General features: G+C 43.1%; 1 protein-coding gene across 1 annotated transcript in view; it reads right to left on the bottom strand.

The window, feature by feature from the left end:
* Window positions 1-13,567, bottom strand: part of acbd4 (acyl-CoA binding domain containing 4) — a 179,971-nt gene that overhangs the window by 88,979 nt on the left and 77,425 nt on the right. The window lies entirely within an intron of this gene.

Here is a 13,567-nt window from a genome sequence, read left to right as displayed (position 1 = left end):
TGGAAGGAAATCAGTAACTGCAGCTGTATTGAGAAGCAGCCCAGAGACTCACACTATAGATCACAAGAAGCACTGAACAGCCAATCACAGTGATCGACGCTGACATCGACTCAACATGTTGAATCGGCCTTAAAAATGCAGAGAGAAGCAAAAACTAGTATTTAGATTTCACGTTACCTTTACTTGGAGAATACTTTAAAGGATAACCCGCTTCTGCTAGCTTTATGAGGTGAGCTCTCGTTTCCTCCTCCGTGCGCGGACAGCAGCGCCCTCCACGCGCGCGAGCACGTTCCAGCTTATTGATCCATTAAGCTAGTTTCTTGACTAATGTAGTGGCACTCCGTCTCTTTCTTTGTCCTTTGTACCACTTATTGGAGTCAACTCACAGTTTTTGCAACGCGAGCGAAAAAACGACAACTTTTCTTCGTTTTAAAAAGTTTACTGTAAAAAATTCAAAGTAAAATAAAAGTATAACAAAGGTCGAAAGCACGGTCAAAAAACTGTGTAGCTTCCATCAACACTTGACTCCAACTACCTACGTTACATGCGTCATATTTAAATACGCAGTGATGTCATGACCAAAAACATTCAATGACTAAATTATGACTTTACAAACCATTTTAAACATTGTGAATTAACATGGACTTACTGAAAATCACATTTTAATCATTTTTAACTAAATATTTATAATCAAATCAACAATATGCATATTGGCTCTTACAAATACATCAGGGACGGTCCCTGTAAGAACTCTGACTATTCATGTTTTAAGGACAAACGTTGTGTTTTTAGTTTTTTATTGTATTGAAGGGAACAGAAACTTTTACTGTGCAGACCCAAAACTGACTGTCAATTATTTATGACTTCTGAATCAGGTTACTGTTTGCTTTTGTGCTGCTAGCTGTACTGTAGTTAACCTGATGTATTTATTGAAACAGGTAATATATGCACTATGGTAGAATAGAAATGCAATAAAAATATTCTTATCAAAGAGAACTGCGTAAATCTGCGTCTGATCTGTGTTTTTTTAATTTTTTAAAAATCTATTCATAATTTCTGAATCAAACAATCAGGACTAGAACGTCAGGAACAACTAGCCAATCACAGCGACTCTAAGAGGGTAACATTTGGGTTGCTTAGCAACAGTCAAATTGAAGAAATAAACTATGTTTGAAACCCATCGCGCCTTTGATCTGTGACATCACAGCGCCCACATGAGGAAGGCTGCTCTGTGTAAGGACAAACACCAAGTGAACCAGGAAATACTTTTATTAATTAATACAACTTGAAGAACACATTTCTGAACAGATGGACCCAAACAAAAGAGAAATGTCGAGTTATGGCTTGTGGCGTTCTCCAGTATTATCCAATGAAGAAATTGTTCAGTCTTATGAAAATGGACAATACATTGCAACGTCTCCCAAACTTCTCCTGGAGATGCTTAATGCAGCTCATCGCTCAGCTCAGGACAAAATCAAGAAGCTGGAGTGTGAGATGAAGAGCCTGAGGGAGGAGAAGTCAACGCTGCAGCAGAAGCAGAGACACGCTGAGAGAGAGACAGGAGACATGAGGGACGTCATCAAGAAGATGGAGGAGGACTTTCAGGAGGAGAGGACATCATGGCAGACGAGAATGAGACGGCTCGAGGAATCCAACAGAGAACTGGAAGAAAGCACGAAACGACGTGTGAAAGAAGAAACTTCTCCTGAGGAAAGTCTGCACATTCAGAGAGACGAGACCACTGCTGCACAACTGAGCCAACGTGAAGAAGAGTGGCGGGAGAAAACGAGACAGCTGCAGGAGGAGCTGGAGGAGTACAAGAGGAACATCGCCTCTTGTGAGGAAGATTTGCGCCTGCAGGACGAGGAGGGGAAAGCCGCGAAAAAACGTTACGTGGAAGCGATCCGACTTCAAGATGAGGAGGCTGAAGGGAAACTGAGGGAATGTGACGGAAAGTGGCGGATGATCGTAAGACAGGTGGAGCTCAAGGTTCAAGAACTAACTGAAGAAAAAAGCAGAAGAGAGAAGGAAATCGCCTCTCTTGAGGAGAGTCTGCGCATTCAGAGGGAGGAGAAGGACGCAGCACTTTCTGCAAAGGACGATCACTACCGAGAGGTGATCGTCCAAAAAGAGCAGCACGCTGCCACAGAGCTCAGGGAGTGTGAAGACAAGTGTCAGATCAGAGTGACGCGACTCGAGGAGGAGCTGGAAGAATCCAGGAGCGAACTCGCCGAAGGAAGAAAACAAGCAGGGAGGGAAATGACTTCTTCTGAGGAAGTGTGGGAGCTGACGGCGAGACGTCTGGAGGAGGAAGTCACTCGATCGAGGAGCGAACTCGATGAAATGGAGCGAGAAATCAACGCTCGTGAAGAAACGTGGCACCTGCAGAGAGACGAGAACGCTGCGAGGATTTCAGCCATGGAAGATCACTACCGAGAGGTGATCAGAGTTAAAGAGGAAGAGTGGCAAGTGAGAGTGGGACATCTCGAGGAGGAGCTGGAAATATCCAAATGGGAAATTGGTGAAAGCAGAATTCAGGTTTCAAGAGAAATAAAGTCTCTTGAAGAAGTTACGCTGCGGCAGCGAGAGGAGAACGCAGCGACGTTTTCAGCCTTGGAAGATCTCTATCAAAAGTTGATCGGCCTCAGAGAGGAGAACGCCGTCACTAAGCTGCAGGAGTGTGAAGAAAGGTGGCAGATCAAAGTGAAACATCTGGAGGGGACGCTGAAAGAACAGAAAGACCTCGTCTCCTCTTTGTTAGAGAGAGCGATCGGAGTCACGGAGGAGCACGAGGACAACCTGATTCTGTTTGGTGAGATCCGATCAGAACTGAGTCAGAACAACGAGAAGTGGGAAATGAAGTGTAGGTCGCTGGAGGAGAACTACTTAAAGGAGCTGGCTGAAAACAAGGAGAGCTGCCAGAGAAGACTGAAGGAGATCGAAAGAACCAACGATCTCGGGAAGATGTTTCTGCAAAGAGAGGAAGAGTGGAGACGGATGTTGGAAGCCAAAGACGTCGAGCTTCAGGGAGTCCTCGGGAGGAAGAGGAAAAGGAAACCATGGTGGAAGAAACACTTCAGATTCAGAAGGAGACAGCGCCACCTGGTGGAGTATACTCCACTTTAGGCGTAGTCCAATGACGACCCCCCTAAAGTTTCTGTATTTAATAAGAGCATAGTCTCTATATATTATATTATATATTATCATATTTTTATGTTTTATTTTTATATTTTTATATTTATATTTCATATACCTTAATAAATAATTATACATTTATAATTTTTCTGTCCTCAGTGTGTCTGTCTATTCAGTGTGCACATTCATAAGAGTCTCAAAGAACAATCAAATAGCAACCGAACCGAAACACAAATAAATAAACACAGGATATTTTTAAATGGGCTTTTTTCCCCTTTACAGCCCAACCAATGCAGCGTCCTCTTCTAACTCACCTCCGAGGTGTCAATAGGGCGACAGTCATTCAGTCCACAGGCCACCGACCTTTGACCCCTGACACAACTGTGGTGTTACAAACTGTAGAGACGCTAAGAAACGAACTCTACTTAAAACTCCGGCCTCCTCGATGCTAATTCTGTTAGCGATCGCTTGCGTAATATCCATCATGTGAACAAAATAGAAATGTCCCCCTTCGCTGTGTATCTGTATATGAATGAGGCGTGACCACATTTGTTCTCTTATCCCTCCATTTTGATACTTTTATTTTTTTAAGCTAAATGTTATCGTAGTAGTTTATAGGTTTGCCAAATAGTCTAGAAATGCCTGCTGCGATATGAATCAACCAACACGTTCAAAGGTAGGTGAAGTTTTGTAGCATTTTAACAATCTGACTTTGTACTTTGTATGCTTGTAAATGACCTTAAAGAGATACGCTGGAAGCATTCAGAGAAGAAGATGCTTGAGGAAAGTTGATCTAAATCAAAGCGTTCATTGTTGTAACAATCTTTATGGTCAGGAGGATTTTTGTGATATGTTGAAATCTGTGAAAAGGCCAGTGATTGATCCTTTCTGAGACCTGTTCTACACACTTCTATTCTACGTTTTTTAAACTGAGGTTTTCCTCCTTAAAAAAATAAGTCAACAATGATGCCATTCCTCTGCAATGGCAGTTTTATTTTTTGTAAATTCAAAACGTTTCAGAGAGCTGCCCCCCGCCCCCTTCAGTGGTGGACACTGTAGCTTCAGTGTTTAGCCAGCTCTGCATGTGGTGGACACTGTAGCTTCAGTGTTTAGCCAGCTCTGCATGTGGTGGACACTGTAGCTTCAGTGTTTAGCCAGCTCTGCATGTGGTGGACACTGTAGCTTCAGTGTTTAGCCAGCTCTGCATGGGTCTGTAAAGCTTTCTGCGTTCTAACCTCTCTCCATGTTTCAAAAGCATCTCCAACACTGATCCTAGTTTCAGCATGTTTGAGTCGTCGGCCCAGGTCACAGAGAGCTTTATGAAGCAGCAGTGACCTCCGGCGTCCAATCAGGCGTCTCTCCTCGTCAACATAGTGGGAAGGTAACAAAATAATTAGTGAGTGGTTTTAAACATGGACTGTATAAAATATGGACGTCACCCACTGGTTACTGATCAGGTATTTTGAAGCCCAGTATTGGTGGTCGACAATTTGAAAAAAAACAAAAACATTTGAAAAGTCCCTGTTGTTGCTTTTAAGACGAACCTCACGTGGACAGACTGTTTTATTTAGCTTCATCTTTGAATGATTTTGTGTTTAGATGTGCGTGAACAGCGACTGTGACACATAGATTTAGTTACTGTCAGTGTTTCAACTCAACTCAACTCAACTTTATTTATAAAGCGCTTTAAACAGCCATGGCTGTGACAAAGTGCTGTACATCCATGAAGAGCACAAACATAAAACATAAGTAAAACACTAACAGGGTTAAAACGATAAAAACAATAAAAACAATAAAACACTAAAACAAAAACAGAGTCTCATGCTGGGTTAAAAGCCAAAGAATAAAAATATGTTTTAAGATGAGTTTTAAAAATGGACAGTGAGGGGGCGTGTCTTATATGCAGAGGGAGGTCGTTCCAGAGTTTGGGACCGGCAGAAGAAAAAGCCCTAACCCCCCTGAGCTTCCACTTACACCTCGGTACCTCCAGGAGCAGCTGGTCAGCTGACCTGAGGCACCGGGCAGGAGTGTAGGGATGGAGCAGCTCAGAGAGGTAAGGTGGGGCGAGACCATTTAAAGATTTACAAACAAATAAAAGAATCTTAAAATGAACTCTAAAATGCACAGGCAGCCAGTGTAGGGGGGCCAGAATGGGAGTAATGTGCTCCCTCTTTTGTGCTCCGGTTTGAACATGTTTGTATGTTCGATATCATTCTGAGTCATGCTCCTGTTTCATACAGCGTAGTTTTTTTTTTAACATTGTTATTGTATGTTCACACATTACAAGAAGAACTATGACGTTTTAGAAGACGACCTCACTGCTAATGTCATGACTTGAAAGATATTTGCTGAGCAGATTTAGAGTTTGTGTACTGTTATATTTTACAGTATTTAAGAATCTGATAAATGCACGAAACAATCAAACAGCCTGAGATAATGTTTGGTTTCATTAAAAAGCTGTTAAAGGTTTTTAACTTCATCTGCTGTGCCATTTATGGCAAAAGAATTATCCAGAAGATTTTTTGTAGAATTTGTGCAAAATTTTAGATTTTAGATTTAGTGCCAAAAACCGTCAACAAACCCAGCCATGTTTCCAACAACAGCTGTTTTTGACCAAACAGTTCTCGGGACCTTTTGAAGAGGAACTGTTCACTAGAGAGTTCCCTGAGAATACACCGCAGGTCACCTCTTCTCCATCTGCACCGCCATGGTGTCTATTCTGAAGCAGGAGCTAAAAAGGTTCCTCTAAACGGGGGTGTAGGAACTAAAATAGTCCAGAGTTCCTGCGATGCAGAATCACCAAAAAGAGAGGGCCGGTTCCAACAGTTCCTAAAACTATGAGAAAGTTCCTGCGGTCTGAAAACCCCAAATAATGCACTTAAACACATCAGGGACGGTCCCTGTAAGAACTCTGACTATTCATGTTTTAAGGACAAACGTTGTGTTTTTAGTTTTTTATTGTATTGAAGGGAACAGAAACTTTTACTGTGCAGACCCAAAACTGACTGTCAATTATTTATGACTTCTGAATCAGGTTACTGTTTGCTTTTGTGCTGCTAGCTGTACTGTAGTTAACCTGATGTATTTATTGAAACAGGTAATATATGCACTATGGTAGAATAGAAATGCAATAAAAATATTCTTATAAAAGAGAACTGCGTAAATCTGCGTCTGATCTGTGAGGTTTTTTTAATTTTTTAAAAATCTATTCATAATTTCTGAATCAAACAATCAGGACTAGAACGTCAGGAACAACTAGCCAATCACAGCGACTCTAAGAGGGTAACATTTGGGTTGCTTAGCAACAGTCAAATTGAAGAAATAAACTATGTTTGAAACCCATCGCGCCTTTGATCTGTGACATCACAGCGCCCACATGAGGAAGGCTGCTCTGTGCAAGGACAAACACCAAGTGAACCAGGAAATACTTTTATTAATTAATACAACTTGTAGAACACATTTCTGAACAGATGAACCCAAACAAAAGAGAAATGTCGAGTTATGGCTTGTGGCGTTCTCCAGTATTATCCAATGAAGAAATTGTTCAGTCTTATGAAAATGGACAATACATTGCAACGTCTCCCAAACTTCTCCTGGAGATGCTTAATGCAGCTCATCGCTCAGCTCAGGACAAAATCAAGAAGCTGGAGTGTGAGATGAAGAGCCTGAGGGAGGAGAAGTCAACGCTGCAGCAGAAGCAGAGACACGCTGAGAGAGAGACAGGAGACATGAGGGACGTCATCAAGAAGATGGAGGAGGACTTTCAGGAGGAGAGGACATCATGGCAGACGAGAATGAGACGGCTCGAGGAATCCAACAGAGAACTGGAAGAAAGCACGAAACGACGTGTGAAAGAAGAAACTTCTCCTGAGGAAAGTCTGCACATTCAGAGAGACGAGACCACTGCTGCACAACTGAGCCAACGTGAAGAAGAGTGGCGGGAGAAAACGAGACAGCTGCAGGAGGAGCTGGAGGAGTACAAGAGGAACATCGCCTCTTGTGAGGAATATTTGCGCCTGCAGGATGAGGAGGGGAAAGCCGCGAAAAAACGCTACGTGGAAGCGATCCGACTTCAAGATGAGGAGGCTGAAGGGAAACTGAGGGAATGTAACGGAAAGTGGCGGATGATCGTAAGACAGGTGGAGCTCAAGGTTCAAGAACTAGTTGAAGAAAAAAGCAGAAGAGAGAAGGAAATCGCCTCTCTTGAGGAGAGTCTGCGCATTCAGAGGGAGGAGAAGGACGCAGCACTTTCTGCAAAGGACGATCACTACCGAGAGGTGATCGTCCAAAAAGAGCAGCACGCTGCCACAGAGCTCAGGGAGTGTGAAGACAAGTGTCAGATCAGAGTGACACGACTCGAGGAGGAGCTGGAAGAATCCAGGAGCGAACTAGCCGAAGGAAGAAAACAAGCAGAGAGGGAAATGACTTCTTCTGAGGAAGTGTGGGAGCTGACGGCGAGACGTCTGGAGGAGGAAGTCACTCGATCGAGGAGCGAACTCGATGAAATGGAGCGAGAAATCAACGCTCGTGAAGAAACGTGGCGCCTGCAGAGAGACGAGAATGCTGCGAGGATTTCAGCCATGAAAGATCACTACCGAGAGGTGATCAGAGTTAAAGAGGAAGAGTGGCAAGTTAGAGTGAGACATCTCGAGGAGGAGCTGGAAATATCCAAATGGGAAATTGGTGAAAGCAGAATTCAGGTTTCAAGAGAAATAAAGTCTCTTGAAGAAGTTACGCTGCGACAGCGAGAGGAGAACGCAGCGACGTTTTCAGCCTTGGAAGATCTCTATCAAAAGTTGATCGGCCTCAGAGAGGAGAACGCCGTCACTAAGCTGCAGGAGTGTGAAGAAAGGTGGCAGATCAAAGTGAAACATCTGGAGGGGACGCTGAAAGAACAGAAAGACCTCGTCTCCTCTTTGTTAGAGAGAGCGATCGGAGTCACGGAGGAGCACGAGGACAACCTGATTCTGTTTGGTGAGATCCGATCAGAACTGAGTCAGAACAACGAGAAGTGGGAAATGAAGTGTAGGACGCTGGAGGAGAACTACTTAAAGGAGCTGGCTGAAAACAAGGAGAGCTGCCAGAGAAGACTGAAGGAGATCGAAAGAACCAACGAGCTCGGGAAGATGTTTCTGCAAAGAGAGGAAGAGTGGAGACGGATGTTGGAAGCCAAAGACGTCGAGCTTCAGGGAGTCCTCGGGAGGAAGAGGAAAAGGAAACCATGGTGGAAGAAACACTTCAGATTCAGAAGGAGACAGCGCCACCTGGTGGAGTATACTCCACTTTAGGCGTAGTCCAATAACGACCCCCCTGAAGTTTCTGTATTTAATAAGAGCATAGTCTATATATATTATATTATATATTATCATATTTTTATGTTTTATATTTATATTTTTATATTTATATTTCATATACCTTAATAAATAATTATACATTTATAATTTTTCTGTCCTCAGTGTGTCTGTCTATTCAGTGTGCACATTCATAAGAGTCTCAAAGAAAAATCAAATAGCAACCGAACCGAAACACAAATAAATAAACACAGGATATTTTTAAATGGGCTTTTTTCCCCTTTACAGCCCAACCAATGCAGCGTCCTCTTCTAACTCACCGCCGAGGTGTCAATAGGGCGACAGTCATTCAGTCCACAGGCCACCGACCTTTGACCCCTGACACAACTGTGGTGTTACAAACTGTAGAGACGCTAAGAAACGAACTCTACTTAAAACTCCTCCTCGATGCTAATTCTGTTAGCGATAGCTTGCGTAATATCCATCATGTGAACAAAATAGAAATGTCCCCCTTCGCTGTGTATCTGTATATGAATGAGGCCTGACCACATTTGTTCTCTTATCCCTCCATTTTGATACTTTTATTTTTTTAAGCTAAATGTTATCGTAGTAGTTTATAGGTTTGCCAAATAGTCTAGAAATGCCTGCTGCGATATGAATCAACCAGTACGTTCAGAGGTAGGTGAAGTTTTGTAGCATTTTAACAATCTGACTTTGTACTTTGTATGCTTGTAAATGACCTTAAAGAGATACGCTGGAAGCATTCAGAGAAGAAGATGCTTGAGGAAAGTTGATCTAAATCAAAGCGTTCATTGTTGTAACAATCTTTATGGTCAGGAGGATTTTTGTGATATGTTGAAATCTGTGAAAAGGCCAGTGATTGATCCTTTCTGAGACCTGTTCTACACACTTCTATTCTACGTTTTTTAAACTGAGGTTTTCCTCCTTAAAAAAATAAGTCAACAATGATGCCATTCCTCTGCAATGGCAGTTTTATTTTTTGTAAATTCAAAACGTTTCAGAGAGCTGCCCCCCCCCCCCTTCAGTGGTGGACACTGTAGCTTCAGTGTTTAGCCAGCTCTGCATGTGGTGGACACTGTAGCTTCAGTGTTTAGCCAGCTCTGCATGGGTCTGTAAAGCTTTCTGCGTTCTAACCTCTCTCCATGTTTCAAAAGCATCTCCAACATTGATCCTAGTTTCAGCATGTTTGAGTTGTCGGCCCAGGTCACACAGAGCTTTATGAAGCAGCAGTGACCTCCGGCGTCCAATCAGGCGTCTCTCCTCGTCAACATAGTGGGAAGGTAACAAAATAATTAGTGAGTGGTTTTAAACATGGACTGTATAAAATATGGACGTCACCCACTGGTTACTGATCAGGTATTTTGAAGCCCAGTATTGGTGGTCGACAATTTGAAAAAAAACAAAAACATTTGAAAAGTCCCTGTTGTTGCTTTTAAGACGAACCTCACGTGGACAGACTGTTTTATTTAGCTTCATCTTTGAATGATTTTGTGTTTAGATGTGCGTGAACAGCGACTGTGACACATAGATTTAGTTACTGTCAGTGTTTCAACTCAACTCAACTCAACTTTATTTATAAAGCGCTTTAAACAGCCATGGCTGTGACAAAGTGCTGTACATCCATGAAGAGCACAAACATAAAACATAAGTAAAACACTAACAGGGTTAAAACAATAAAAACAATAAAAACAATAAAACACTAAAACAAAAACAGAGTCTCATGCTGGGTTAAAAGCCAAAGAATAAAAATATGTTTTAAGATGAGTTTTAAAAATGGACAGTGAGGGGGCGTGTCTTATATGCAGAGGGAGGTCGTTCCAGAGTTTGGGACCGGCAGAAGAAAAAGCCCTAACCCCCCTGAGCTTCCACTTACACCTCGGTACCTCCAGGAGCAGCTGGTCAGCTGACCTGAGGCACCGGGCAGGAGTGTAGGGATGGAGCAGCTCAGAGAGGTAAGGTGGGGCGAGACCATTTAAAGATTTACAAACAAATAAAAGAATCTTAAAATGAACTCTAAAATGCACAGGCAGCCAGTGTAGGGGGGCCAGAATGGGAGTAATGTGCTCCCTCTTTTGTGCTCCGGTTTGAACATGTTTGTATGTTCGATATCACTCTGAGTCATGCTCCTGTTTCATACAGCGTAGTTTTTTTTTTAACATTGTTATTGCATGTTCACACATTACAAGAAGAACTATGACGTTTTAGAAGACGACCTCACTGCTAATGTCATGACTTGAAAGATATTTGCTGAGCAGATTTAGAGTTTGTGTACTGTTATATTTTACAGTATTTAAGAATCTGATAAATGCACGAAACAATCAAACAGCCTGAGATAATGTTTGGTTTCATTAAAAAGCTGTTAAAGGTTTTTAACTTCATCTGCTGTGCCATTTATGGCAAAAGAATTATCCAGAAGATTTTTTGTAGAATTTGTGCAAAATTTTAGATTTTAGATTTAGTGCCAAAAACCGTCAACAAACCGAGCCATGTTTCCAACAACAAGGTGTTTTTGACCAAACAGTTCTCGGGACCTTTTGAAGAGGAACTGTTCACTAGAGAGTTCCCTGAGAATACACCGCAGGTCACCTCTTCTCCATCTGCACCGCCATGGTGTCTACTCTGAAGCAGGAGCTAAAAAGGTTCCTCTAAACGGGGGTGTAGGAACTAAAATAGTCCAGAGTTCCTGCGATGCAGAATCACCAAAAAAAGAGGGCCGGTTCCAACAGTTCTTAGAACTATGAGAAAGTTCCTGCGGTCTGAAAACCCCAAATAATGCACTTAAACACATCAGGGACGGTCCCTGTAAGAACTCTGACTATTCATGTTTTAAGGACAAACGTTGTGTTTTTAGTTTTTTATTGTATTGAAGGGAACAGAAACTTTTACTGTGCAGACCCAAAACTGACTGTCAATTATTTATGACTTCTGAATCAGGTTACTGTTTGCTTTTGTGCTGCTAGCTGTACTGTAGTTAACCTGATGTATTTATTGAAGCAGGTAATATATGCACTATGGTAGAATAGAAATGCAATAAAAATATTCTTATAAAAGTGAACGAGCCTCATAGTGAGTTTGTATCTGAATAATTAACTGTAACCTGGGAAACCAGATGTGTAAATCTGCGTCTGATCTGTGAGTTTTCTAAAAATTTTTAAAAATCTATTCATAATTTCTGAGTCAAACAATCAGGACTAGAACGTCAGGAACAACTAGCCAATCACAGCGACTCTAAGAGGGTAACATTTGGGTTGCTTAGCAACAGTCAAATTTAAAATCAGAAATAAACAACTATGTTTGAAACCCATCGCGCCTTTGATCTGTGACATCACAGCGCCCACATGAGGAAGGCTGCTCTGTGTAAGGACAAACACCAAGTGAACCAGGAAATACTTTTATTAACTAATACAACTTGAAGAACACATTTGTGAACAGATGAACCCAAACAAAAGAGAAATGTCGAGTTATGGCTTGTGGCGTTCTCCAGTATTATCCAATGAAGAAATTGTTCAGTCTTATGAAAATGGACAATACATTGCAACGTCTCCCAAACTTCTCCTGGAGATGTTTAATGCAGCTCATCGCTCAGCTCAGGACAAAATCAAGAAGCTCGAGTGTGAGATGGAGAGCCTGAGGGAGGAGAAGTCAACGCTGCAGCAGAAGCAGAGACACGCTGAGAGAGAGACAGGAGACATGAGGGACGTCATCAAGAAGATGGAGGAGGACTTTCAGGAGGAGAGGACATCATGGCAGACGAGAATGAGACGGCTCGAGGAATCCAACAGAGAACTGGAAGAAAGCACGAAACGACGTGTGAAAGAAGAAACTTCTCCTGAGGAAAGTCTGCACATTCAGAGAGACGAGACCACTGCTGCACAACTGAGCCAACGTGAAGAAGAGTGGCGGGAGAAAACGAGACAGCTGCAGGAGGAGCTGGAGGAGTACAAGAGGAACATCGCCTCTTGTGAGGAATATTTGCGCCTGCAGGATGAGGAGGGGAAAGCCGCGAAAAAACGTTACGTGGAAGCGATCCGACTTCAAGATGAGGAGGCTGAAGGGAAACTGAGGGAATGTGACGGAAAGTGGCGGATGATCGTAAGACAGGTGGAGCTCAAGGTTCAAGAACTAGTTGAAGAAAAAAGCAGAAGAGAGAAGGAAATCGCCTCTCTCGAGGAGAGTCTGCGCATTCAGAGGGAGGAGAAGGACGCAGCACTTTCTGCAAAGGACGATCACTACCGAGAGGTGATCGTCCAAAAAGAGCAGCACGCTGCCACAGAGCTCAGGGAGTGTGAAGACAAGTGTCAGATCAGAGTGACACGACTCGAGGAGGAGCTGGAAGAATCCAGGAGCGAACTAGCCGAAGGAAGAAAACAAGCAGAGAGGGAAATGACTTCTTCTGAGGAAGTGTGGGAGCTGACGGCGAGACGTCTGGAGGAGGAAGTCACTCGATCGAGGAGCGAACTCGATGAAATGGAGCGAGAAATCAACGCTCGTGAAGAAACGTGGCGCCTGCAGAGAGACGAGAACGCTGCGAGGATTTCAGCCATGGAAGATCACTACCGAGAGGTGATCAGAGTTAAAGAGGAAGAGTGGCAAGTGAGAGTGAGACATCTCGAGGAGGAGCTGGAAATATCCAAATGGGAAATTGGTGAAAGCAGAATTCAGGTTTCAAGAGAAATAAAGTCTCTTGAAGATGTTACGCTGCGGCAGCGAGAGGAGAACGCAGCGACGTTTTCAGCCTTGGAAGATCTCTATCAAAAGTTGATCCACCTCAGAGAGGAGAACGCCGTCACTAAGCTGCAGGAGTGTGAAGAAAGGTGGCAGATCAAAGTGAAACATCTGGAGGGGACGCTGAAAGAACAGAAAGACCTCATCTCCTCTTTGTTAGAGAGAGCGATCGGAGTCACGGAGGAGCACGAGGACAACCTGATTCTGTTTGGTGAGATCCGATCAGAACTGAGTCAGAACAACGAGAAGTGGGAAATGAAGTGTAGGACGCTGGAGGAGAACTACTTAAAGGAGCTGGCTGAAAACAAGGAGAGCTGCCAGAGAAGACTGAAGGAGATCGAAAGAACCAACGATCTCGGGAAGATGTTTCTGCAAAGAGAGAAAGAGTGGAGACG

The sequence above is a fragment of the Symphodus melops genome (assembly GCF_947650265.1).
Source record: "Symphodus melops genome assembly, chromosome: 21".
In the NCBI taxonomy this organism is placed as follows: domain Eukaryota; kingdom Metazoa; phylum Chordata; class Actinopteri; order Labriformes; family Labridae; genus Symphodus; species Symphodus melops.
This window is presented reverse-complemented; position numbering and strand designations above follow the sequence as displayed.